We start from the raw sequence: 10,000 nt of genomic DNA on the forward strand, positions 1-10,000 counted from the left end.
TGTTCATTAAAGTTGTGATGCAACTTCTCACCTTGAGATGCCCAGACACCGTACCTCCGTAACCTGGACCACAGCCTCGGGGCCTCAGCGACACAGACTATTGCACAGCCGCTAAGTCCACCACGTATCATTCTAACCTAGCCACAGGCAAGTGGACAGCACTATTAACCATCACCGACTCCCGCCGCCACTATCACAACACTGAAGTGCAATCCTATAATATGAATGTTGTTGTAGCGAATGACTAGATTTGGTGAATTTTGAAAAGTAAGACAATGACATTTGATGAATTAGCATATTCACCTCATTATTCGTATTTTATCTGACTTCGCAGCGCTATCTTGACCAATTGCTCAATTATCTCGCATTTATTGGTGTTTCCACTTCGTTAATATGAACACCACGGAAGTGCATTGATAAAACTCCTTATTTTATCGTTTCCGTCAGTCTTGCTTTGCTTGCAGCGGCAGCGGTCACGCAGTCATGTCATCTGTCAACGTGATGGTTGGCGCAGGCATTGCGGACTGTGCACCTTGATCCGGTACATCCTTGACATCTCTGGTACCATTAAGGAATTGGATTCACATTGTACTGGTATCTAAAAGTTGTCAGAATTGAATAATAAGTTGGTGAACAGAATTTATGAATTGTTAGTTTCATTTTATGATTCGCATCAAAAGTCACTAACCTGAGGAAGCTGTGGTGCACCTCGTGTAGATAATCCTTGAGGTTTTCCTTTGTTTGGCACTCGTTTCACTAATTCCCAAGGCACACACACCATTCCTCGTCTTCACACTGGCACCACACACCTTCCCACACCAGCCACCACACTCAACACTCGCCACACCGTCCACATGCACTGCTCAGCGATATACCTCGAACACACGCTTCCTTCACCCCTCGGCAGCGGCAGCCTCGCCTTAGCGCGCCAAACCCCACGCAGTGAGGGAAGGTTTATATCCAAGGTCGGCGTGGGAGTGGGGAAGGCAGAGGGGAGGCGGCCGCTTCAGCAGGAACACAGGTAATGACATGAGGCGGTCTTACCGCGAGAGGCAGCGGAGAGTGGCGGGCCAGCAGGTGTTGCGAACGTTACGCTCGTTCAGGGGCCCAGGCGTGGGTTACACCAATATATAGCCATCCATTGTGTCGTTTTAATGCTATTAGTATTATACTTTGAAGGTGTACACGTTGTGGACTCCTATAAGCACTCTTCAATATAATATTTGTTTCAAGTTGTTTATGTATTGGAGATTTGAGGCACGCGTGTATCAACCAATCAGATGATGGACAACTCAGGAAGACGAGCCATGTGATTGGGCGAGGTCGGAGGAGGCTGTCATAGTGTTGGCGGGGGAACAAGTGTTGTTGCTGCGCTTTCATGACATACTGACGCGGCCCCGAGCAAGAGTTATGGATCCCAAGCGGAACGATGAGTTGTCGGGAAATCTTAGGTGCATGAGTGTGCTGGTTTCCATGGTGCTGGTGGGTAGTGGAAGGCATGTGGCGCGTCATGCTTCATTCATGACCTACACCGCCATGGGAACTTACCCAAGACTGTGAATGTTACCTTTACTTAAAAACCAGAAACGTTCACTGTTTATAGATTAATTTTAGCGTCGGTTGTGTATCTGATTGCCATGGTCTCTGTTTGTGCGCATGTGACGTACTTGTTTATGTGTATAGATAAGTAATGTGACGTGTAACATGAAAACGTGACTAAGACATTCCATAAAGCTTCGCGTCATTAACTCAGTTCAGTTCAAGGACGAAATAATGGATAATCAGATTGATTTTTGTGATACTGAACGGGTAAACAGACACGGAACAGAAATATTACATTCTAGATAAGTCAATCAAGTCATCTCTAACTCATCTGCAGTATGCCATTTTTTTCCCCATAATGTGTGTGTGTGTGTGTGTGTGTGTGTGTGTGTGTGTGTGTGTGTGTGTGTGTGTGTGTGTGTGTGTGTCAGCGATATATCCGCCCCAGATAGCCACGAGAATGCTGGTCGTCCTCGCCGCCGTCCGCGTCTAATAGACAATCGGTGTACTGATTTTTTGGACCTGAATGACGAAGATTCTTATACCGGCAGTGAGACGAGGTGTGGCGCGCCGGGCCTTACCCTCTGCTGCTCGCCACCACTCACCTCACAGCCTCCACTTACTGCCTCTTACGCTCACAACCAACAGCTCACTACTCATTTCTGTAACTGCCCTTATGTTCTACCCACACCTACACTTCAAACACTCACTCACTGCCTTCCCATTCTCACCTCAATCACCAGCAACGCATCACTCTCTCCTCCCACTGACTACTTCTCTTCCTCTACTATAACTATCCATATCTTGCCTGTCTTTCACTATTAGTATATCTTAATTCAATGTCTTGTTACTCCTTACCTATTAGTATCATCTCTATCTTCTTCTATTTATGATCCACCCTCTGCCCACTATCCAGACTCTTAGACGAACTCCTGTCCCTCATCCTTGCTATCCCTCACAGGTATCCACCCCTACCCTGCACCCTTGCCTCCCCTGCCTCCCCTTCATCCCTGTCCCCGTGTCCTCAAGGTTCATCCCCACAGCCACTTGTTTTCACCCCCATTACCCTAGCTCTGCCTGTCCCTACCCCAGTGACCTCCCTCCTCCTCCTACTCCTCCTCCTCCTCCTCCTCCTCCTCCTCCTCCTCCTCCTCCTCCTCCTCCTCCTCCTCCTCCTCCATCTCAGCTGCCTCATCTGGCCACCGTTCCTCCACCGGCTTCTGAAGTGACCGCTACGAGATTCCAGACTGAGTGGTGTGTGTGTGTGTGTGTGTGTGTGTGTGTGTGTGTGTGTGTGTGTGTGTGTGTGTGTGTGTGTGGTTCTTTTATATTGTATTTTCATTTATACATTTTTTTTTACACACACCATTTCTTCTTACAGTTGTATATATTTTTCGTGTGTGTGTGTGTGTGTGTGTGTGTGTGTGTGTGTGTGTGTGTGTAAAGATAAGAGTATGAGTGGTAAAAGTAAGTGAACAGAGATTATTAAAGATGGACAGGTGACATGATATTGTTTGCCAACAGATATTTAGAAGACATTATCTTTACATAATACTGAATAGATTGTTCCCCTTCGAATATCTGCATCAAGTTTAGGCCATAAAAGCTTTCTATCTTATTATGCTTTTGTACTAACAAACGATCTCCTTCTTTTGTAATGAACTCTTCCTAGATTACATTACATGAAGCTTTTTGTTTAAATTGCTACACCATCATACTTCTTAAGTCGAGAAATGCGATAGAGATTGACATGCAAATTATATTAAGTATGATGAATATGCATGACTGTTTTTTTCGGTATAGTATAAGTACTTTTTATATTTTTTTACAGTTTCCTGTTTTACTGGTTCCTTGTTTTTCTCTCTGATAATGCCTCTCATATGTCCGCTATCTTTATCATCATCATGTAACGACATAAGTACTCCGTCGTGCTAACAGCAACGCCAGTCATTTTCGTGCAAAATTGACAAGTACGTGGAATATTTTTTTGTCACCTGATCATTAACGTCGTCTCGCGTAATGGAGTAAAGGTTAATAATGGGGGGATCATCTCCGACCTGATATAAATGCAGGTGTCGTGTCGCGCTTCCGCTCATGTGTTGACAAGGCATTCAAGTCAATTTAACTCCACTTAGTATCCGTTCCATCGTGCTCGTGTGCGCCGCGGAGTGATGGAGTGATGCACCATGTCCGTCTCCACATTGTGGTGGGCCTGTGTCTGCCTGACAACACTCCAGCGTCACTTAATCGTGTTATGGTGCAGGTCTGTCCAAAGCATCGCTATCAATCTCTACAGTACCAGGACGCGTTTTCATATTCATTCTGGTTACAGTCTGGTGATATTATACAGCAGCGCTTCAGAAACATATGTTGGGATTAGAATAGTAAAGACTCTGGTTATTAACTTTCTGACCTCTATAGACCCTTCATAATGTGAATAATATTATCTAATCGTACCCAAAACTCAAGGTAAAATTGCGTCCCAGTACTGAAGGGGTTAAGACTGACGGCGAGTGTTTTACGTGTGTTGATCCATGGCCGTCACGAAAGGAACAATTCATTAGATATTTAAAGTTAAACACAATTTTTTTCTGTTTTATTATTTTTATCTATATAAATATGTCACTGCAAACCAGGAAGAAAAAAATAATAGAATTTTTATCGACAATCATGCACAAAAACACAATCTTGAGGAGTTGCTGAAAGCCACCCGTTACAAATGAGGGTTTGCTATCCTTATAATAGAATTAACATATCACCTCTGACAAGAACCTTCCAAAAGCAATATTCAGCACATCATAAACTTCACGAACAAGAGACATATTGCCGTCTCAGAGACCTGTGCGGCCCCCCGTGTGGCGCCGCTGCCCAGGTGTGGTGTAGGGCTATTACCTGGTAGATGATTGAACGGCTGACGTCATCCATAAAAAAAAAAAAGTCCTTCCAATTTACATACAACTTCCGGGGACAGTGTTAAGACCTGGCCACGCGAGAAATGCTGCATATATTATTTTTTTTCTATATATTCATTTATTTGTATGTCCATTTATTCCTTTTATTATCCAGGGTAGTTGGAGGTGTGTTGATGTACAGCATTTGAGCTGCTTAATTTGAATTCAATCCAAATAAGGAGAGAGATATTCACCAGTGAGCTACGTAAATGCACCCTGCCACTATTAAAGTGCAGTTATGATGTTCTTTGCATCGAAGACAAATCATAACCGCAGAGAGCTGCTTCCTTTCCTCACCATCCCGGCGATAAGTTGACGATTATCCTAATTAAGTCAGTATCGTTCCATCGTATTATATCATCTAATCAGCATCCTGCCACTCAGCCCGGGATCTATCCTTCCTCCCATCCCCGGCGGCGGCAGGTGTCATCAGTATAATTTGTGTTTAAACCTTCCCATCTGTCTAATTATTTTCTGTGAGGCTGTTGGACGACATAAAAAGACCTTGAACCCTTCACATCAGGCGCCAAGTAGTGTTTAGATTAGTCTCTTATTATTTAGTCACAAAGAAAACTAGACAAAGAGCGCACCATAACCTACACACTATATCCACAGCTGTGATGTCTTGAGGCAGGACTACGCAGAGATGAGCGTGCATGTGGAGACTTTGAAAGGTGAAGGTAATACGTGTAAAGTTTTCAGACAGAAAGGCAGATCAAGTAGTAGTAGTAATAGTAGTAGTAGTAGTAGTAGTAGTAGTAGAGGAGGAGGAGGAGGAGGAGGAGGAGGAGGAGGAGAATCTTAGATACAGATACGTAAAAACACAATTCTCTCTCTCTCTCTCTCTCTCTCTCTCTCTCTCTCTCTCTCTCTCTCTCTCTCTCTCTCTCTCTCTCTCTCTCTCTCTCTGTGTGTGTGTGTGTGTGTGTGTGTGTGTGTGTGTGTGTGTGTGTGTGTGTGTGTGTGTCATTGACCTCCATAATTTCCATAACGCCGTAATCGTTCTTTTTGCATCTTCGCTAATTACGTAATTACCTTTTCTATCATTTTATGAAGCATTTCTTACTGATACCGCATTATCGTGTATCCTCTGTTACATTTATATTGATTTTATTTCATACTTTTAATATTTTCAGTCTGGATTTTTTTTCTCTTTCTTTCTTTTTTTTTTTTTTTATTAGTAAACGTTTTCCTCCAATTAAATATCCTCACCTGGAATTCTCGACTTTCATCCACACTTTTATTTTTAGGCTTCTACTTAACGTCTCCTCCTCTATTTATTCCACTAGAGTTTCTTCCTTGCACTCTTATCAGGCTCCTGTCTTTGTATCCTCGGTCTCCCGTGTGTGCAAGTCTCGTCTGTCTGCATCACTTCCTCAATTTTTCTTAAACTTATCTAGCTAGTGTCCAAACAGCCGCATGTCCTGATCTCGTATTCCAGACTGAAGAAAGAAAGATGTATATGAAAAAAAAAAAAGATGAACAGAGGCACCAAAAATAAAGTGTTCTTAAAGATGAAATTGTTACACGTATTCATTCTTTTCTATTTTCTCATCGTTTCATCTTATTTTCTTGTTTTTTTCACATTTACAGGTCGGGAAAAAAAATGCGCTTCGTAATTTGTATCCTTCTGCGTTCGAGAAAATGTGTGCTTGGTTGCTCTTAGCGTGTTGTGTGCGTGCGTGTGTTTGTCATGTGTGGTGCGTGTGATCCTCCTGCAGTCGTGACCTCCAGTGTTTCCTCAGGTCACTCCTGTTCCGCATTTACTTAGTTTCTTTACTACTTTTTTTACTTTGTTACTTATCTAAATGGAAATGTGGAAGTCACGACCACTCTTCCTAATGTCAATGGAGAGAGAGAGAGAGAGAGAGAGAGAGAGAGAGAGAGAGTGTGTGTGTGTGTGTGTGTGTGTGTGTGTGTGTGTGATTCTTTTTCTAGTGGGATCTGTAGCTGAAAACAGACCGTAATACCTTCTTACACAATACACTAAGTAAAAAAAGGCAGACTAGTGAATTCCTTTGCGTCCTGTCCGCAGCCTCGTGTGTGTGTGTGTGTGTGTGTGTGTGTGTGTGTGTGTGTGTGTGTGTGTGTGTGTGTGTGTGTGTGTGTGTGTGTGTGATGAGGCTGGGACCATGGTTAACCTATTAGAGAGAGAGAGAGAGAGAGAGAGAGAGAGAGAGAGAGAGAGAGAGAGAGATAAAGTAGTCTTGCTTCTCCTTCTGTTACCTTCGTCGCTTCATCCACCACTTCCCACATCTAAGAAGATTGTTTTATGAGCGTCTTAATTACGGTACATAGAGAGGTTACCCGCTGACGGTCCAGGCTAAGGGACAAGAGGTAGAGGGACGTGCTTGTGGCTATTAGTGCCGGCAACATGACAGCCCTGTAGTGTATAGCAGCTTCGTTCGGTTAGTGCGGTGGCGATTGATAAACCAGACCTGGAGAGTAAAAATATTAAAAAAAATGAAAAAAGAAAGAAAAAAATGCAGAGTATAAATGTAGGTTGATGTGTTCTTGCCCTAGTAAGAAAAAGAGAGAGAGAGAGAGAGAGAGAGAGAGAGAGAGAGAGAGAGAGAAAAAAGGGGGGGGAGGTTATTAGGGGAAAAACGCATCCTCGTACTACCCACGTTTCAGATATGTCTCCTCCCCTCCTCTCTCCTCCTCTCTCCTCCTTCCTCCTCCTCTCTCCTCCTCGCCTCAGTCCCTATACCCGCTTCCACAAACTTTACAGCAGTGGGCTAATGAGAGGATGCCTGCCATGCCCCCTCCCCTCACCCCAACTTTACTCAGCCTTCCTCCCTCCCTTCATCCCTCTCCCTGTCTGCGCCCCCACTCCCCAACATACACATCCTTCGCAATGCATTGTCACTAGGGCTGTAAAATAATTATCCTGCCGCTCAGCACATGACGCTCACGCACACACACGCACACTCGCCACACCCGCACACAACCATCGCAAGACTCACCCACCGGACCGTCATCCACTTACTCCCTCTCCCCTGGTGGAACTAACGAGCACTTCACCCGCTCCTCCACGCAGCCATCCATCCAGACCTAGCTTTTCCACATTCCCACATTGATATCCTCTTTACTCATCCACCAGTTATCTATCTTCTCACGACTGCATACCCAAAACTAGTCGCGTGTGTGTGTGTGTGTGTGTGTGTGTGTGTGTGTGTGTGTGTGTGTACGAGAACCAGATTCTTTTATATGTTTCAATTTATTATATATTTGTTTAACTAGGCCTCACCTGCGATACTCTAATTAAATGCAGCGGGTAGTGTAGACTTTTACAGCGCGCAGGTTTATAATAACAAAAGATACTACTTGAGATGGGGGTTGGGGGTGGTAGTGGGGATGGGATGGAGATATGACGGGGTGGAGTTGGAGGAGGCTTGGTGGTGTGTTGTGGTGGGGATAGTGGGGAGGCGCGGCGGGACGGGGAGGGACCAGGCGCAAGGAAGGGACTGAGTGCAGAGTCGTGTTTGATAATGCAACGATTTTTGTCTTACCAATCGATGACCTTCAGCCGAAAGCAGCTGGTGTATTTAATTAATGCAGCTCCTCTAAATGCAAGGTCTTATTCTTCCTGTGCGTGTGTGTGTGTGTGTGTGTGTGTGTGTGTGAGAGAGAGAGAGAGAGAGAAAACAATCACTCCTTTATTTCTCCAATGATTATTAGACACAACATAAGAACTACACCAAAGAAGAAAGACAAAAAAAAATATAGACGCAGTAAAAAGAAAGATAGATTGAAAGAAGAAAATTATATAAAGGAGAGAGAAGATCAAGGACAGCGGATAGAAGGAAAAAAGAGGGAAGGAAGAGGAAGAGAGGCACACGAGCATCTCATTACCATATAACATACTAATTTTGGCTTAACACTTGCGAGAATCAGTAAGCGAAAGAAGGGAGGGAAAGGAAGCGCCCGTCACTCATAGATATAATTACCCCTTTAGCCCCTATTAACAGTAAATAGGCCGCTGTACCGCTTGGGATTCGTTCGGTATTATTAGTGGGCATCAGGACGCTACAGTGCACGCGGTTAGGTTTATCTGAGCGTGGTATAGGGTTGGAATGTAACCTCTACGTCCACAGAAATCAGTGCACAGTTGTTATAAAGTTAAGGTGAAAGGATGGGGGGATTTTTCGTTTCCCTAACCTCTCGATTCGATTTTTTTTCTTTTTTCTCTTTTTTTTATTCTTCGTTTTTTTTTTCCTCTTTCTTGTGTCTCATGTCTTCTGTAACATTAATTTATTTTTTTGTTAGTGGTTATACGATATTCTGTCTGGTTATAATTATTTTTTTCTTTTTCCCTACTGATCTTTCCTTCTCCTACTTCCTTTTATCTCTCTCTCTCTCTCTCTCTCTCTCTCTCTCTCTCTCTCTCTCTCTCTCTCTCTCTCTCTCTCTCTCTCTCTCTCTCTCTCTCTCTCTCTCTCTCTCTCTCTCTCGTATTCTTCTCTTCCTCTTCTGATATTTATTTATTTTTTTTTTTTTTGTCTTCTGGTAACAATTCTTTTTCTTTGTACTTACTTTACGTGGATATTTCTTGTCTTCATTATTCTATTTATTCCTCACCACACTTGTTATCTTTCTGTTCCTCCGCTCTCAGTCATTTCCTCGTGCCGGAAGCTGAATAGTACCAGACAAGAACCATCCATCTCAATTTGGTTCTCTCCGTGGTATCGCTTTGCACAGATACGAGTATTTCTTAATCAATGTTGTGTTGTGTGTTCCTCTCTTCAGCTTAAGGATTTTACTTGTTCTTCCTTCTTTTATGTAAATGTACACTTCGCCTTTTTTTTTGTGGTTTGTCTTGCTTTTGGTACTTATGACCAGCAACGCGTAATGTATGAGTGGTAATGCAACGGTATCAGAATGTTCTTTTATTTTTATACTCCTTACACCACATGACACGACCCCCTCGCTGTCTTGTAATTTTCCTCTGATAAATCTCGCTCTTGATCGCGGGGTTTATATAATTTGTTTTATAATATATTATGAGCGATGCCCCAAAACACCTGTTGCACAAATTATTTTCAAGTTTACTGAAGCATTGATAACACTATAACAACGCTTCTTTCTATTCTTGCAGAGCTGTACTACTTTTTTTTTTGTATACACAGTTTTTGTTTTGTTTATGTTTTTATGCATATAATAGAAAACTCATAAAATAACATTGAATTATATTGTTGGTGGCTTCCGGTCCGTAATTAGCATAGTTTGTCTTCTTCGATGCAGTTTTGCAGCTTGATCTTAATGTTACTTATTTTTCCTACTGTGTGTGTGTGTGTGTGTGTGTGTGTGTGTGTGTGTGTGTGTGTGTGTGTGTGTTATGATAATAATAATAATAGCGATGATGATAATAATAATAATGATAATGGTAATAATGATAATGGTAATAATAAACAATTCACTGATATGGCAGTTGCTACATTGAAAATAAATTGTGTGTATGTGTGTGTGTATGTTTCACTTCACTGTTTGATCTGCTGCAGTCTCTG

General features: G+C 42.8%; 2 protein-coding genes across 5 annotated transcripts in view; one reads left to right on the forward strand and one right to left on the reverse strand.

The window, feature by feature from the left end:
- Nucleotides 1–1,020, reverse strand: part of LOC123499156 (homeobox protein abdominal-B-like) — a 237,806-nt gene extending 236,786 nt beyond the window's left edge. For all 4 annotated transcript variants that reach the window (XM_045246839.1, XM_045246837.1, XM_045246838.1 and 1 more), the window contains exon 1: nt 689–1,020. The gene's annotated coding sequence lies outside the window, so the exon portion shown is untranslated. The remainder of the gene's footprint in view (nt 1–688) is intronic.
- LOC123499154 (tRNA (uracil-5-)-methyltransferase homolog A-like) overlaps nt 1–10,000 on the forward strand; it is a 36,658-nt gene that overhangs the window by 5,214 nt on the left and 21,444 nt on the right. The gene's annotated exons all lie outside the window — the stretch shown is intronic.

Source organism: Portunus trituberculatus, chromosome 49 (genome assembly GCF_017591435.1).
Source record: "Portunus trituberculatus isolate SZX2019 chromosome 49, ASM1759143v1, whole genome shotgun sequence".
Taxonomy (NCBI): Eukaryota; Metazoa; Arthropoda; class Malacostraca; order Decapoda; family Portunidae; genus Portunus; species Portunus trituberculatus.